This window comes from Convolutriloba macropyga, chromosome 4, assembly GCF_964194025.1.
Source record: "Convolutriloba macropyga chromosome 4, txConMacr16.3, whole genome shotgun sequence".
Classification (NCBI taxonomy): Eukaryota; Metazoa; Xenacoelomorpha; order Acoela; family Convolutidae; genus Convolutriloba; species Convolutriloba macropyga.
The window spans coordinates 55,572,229-55,574,388 of NC_134471.1; positions in this window are offsets into that span (position 1 = coordinate 55,572,229).

Here is a 2,160-nt window from a genome sequence, read left to right on the forward strand (position 1 = left end):
AAAAGTTTGCATAAATATATTTTTTTGGATAATTATGTTTATTTTTACATTAACTTCTATGTAATGCTTCTCTGTAATGCTTGTATGTACATTATTTTTGGATCTATCTGTTTCGCCCCCCCCCCCAATTGTTTTTTTGTGACCCCCCGTTACAAATTGTCTGTTGTTATATAGAACGTTACTATGTAAGAAAATAGCACGTGCGCCTGGGGGTCTTAAAAATTTTTTGCTCACTAAGCTGGGGGGGGGGGGGGAAGAAGGAGAACAGATTAGATCCTTATTTTCTATGTAATGCTTGTTTAAGCTTGTACAACATAACATGGTTTACAACATTACTGATATGCCAAAAGTGGTGATAACGTTGAGATTTAAGCAAATCGAAAGTGCATTGTTTCATTTGGCTACAAAAAGTTTTCAAGAACCAGAAAAAAATAACTTAGAAGAATTAAAAAGTTGAGGATGTGATATGGTATTCCGTGAACTTGATTGGAAATCAATTGTAACTGAAGTAGATTTCCTAACTTTTTACACTATTGGGATTTTTTCCGTTTGCACCCCCCAGAACGTTATGCACCCCCAGTTAAAGAGCACATGTCATTATGTAGTAGATTATCACGTAAAATATGGCACGTGCGTCCGGGAGGGTGCAAATAATACGCGACCACTAAGCTGGGGGGCACAAAAGGAAAATATCCCATTATTGATCCCCAGATGGAGCCTAGCCGTAATTTTCAAAATTCGTTTACCCTTTTGACTCCAGGAAAGAGTTTTCTTTTCTACATTGCACTGGATTGAGCAGTAGAGAGTATCAATAAAGAATATACTAAAAAAACATAGTTTCATTCAGCTACGCAACGAAATAAATTAGTTTTCCATCGCCTCTTTTTGTCTCCATATCATGCAAAAAAAGTTGAGCATTAGAACATGTCTTTGAATCATTTACAGGCATCTCCCAGAGATCATTTGGTCTCACCAAGTTTATTCCTGCTAAGAACCGTTCGAAATAGATGAGATCTGAAGGTTTCAGTTAATATCCAACTGGTAATTGACCTTACTTAGTCAGTTTTTTTATGTATGTACGTTATTATATTTTTTTTGTATAATTATGAAAATAATTCACAGATTTCCATTTGCTACAGACCCAATTAACTCGTGGTCTATAGATTTGTTATTGCTATGATCTTACCTATGGCTTTTTTTAGGAAAACAGATACCCATCTAAATTCGGCTGGTTTTTACTCATAGGTTTTCAGCGTTAAATCGATATATTTATCGCATGAGTTTCAGAGAAAAAGTTACATAAGTCCCGATTGAATTTACCTTTGATTTCTTGTATGTTTATTACAATTCTAATGGAAAAACAGGGAGGAGACGTTGCCATTAACGTATTACAAGAGTTTGAATGTGAGTTACTTGAGTCAGATATAGACTTTGAATATCTAACTTTACAGATAAATTAAAAGGGCGAAAGCATTGGCCATTTATCTTGTATACAAAGACCACCACAATGTAATTTAGACAGCTTCTTGAAAAGTTAGATGACCTGTTGGTTTTCTTTTGAATTCAAACCGCAACTAAAGAGACATCTTACCCCTCAACTTGTGTAGATCATATGCTATACTCCAAAAAACTTAAAGAAAAATACATATTAAAACAGTATTTCAGATCACTTTAGTTTATTGACACTGACTCCCCAGTCTGGCAGACTCAGGTAAGAAAACTGAGCCATTCCTTTTGTAGAGAATACGACAAAATCAGCTCTAAACGAAAAGCTGAGTTCTGCAACAAAAATGACATGAAAATTAAAACAAATGAGAAATTTAAAAACCTAAGTTTAAAGTTCAGGGTTTTTGTTGAACGCTTGAAAATTTGGAACGCTAGATCGGAAACATTTTCCCCTACAAAAAAACAAAGTAATCAAATAAATTTCAAACCAACAAAAATACTTATATAGCGAAACCGGATAAAATATTTAAAAAAACGGAATAAGAAACCCAAAATTGGAACAAAAAAATAGAGCTCTGCGAAACAAACTATATACTAGTTGCAGGTAGATGATACAAAACAAAAACATCACCAAAAGTTGAAAAGTTTTTTTTTCTGCAACACAATTAAAAGGGAAAACAGATTTCAGAAAAAGAAAAAATTTTCAAGTTCCCT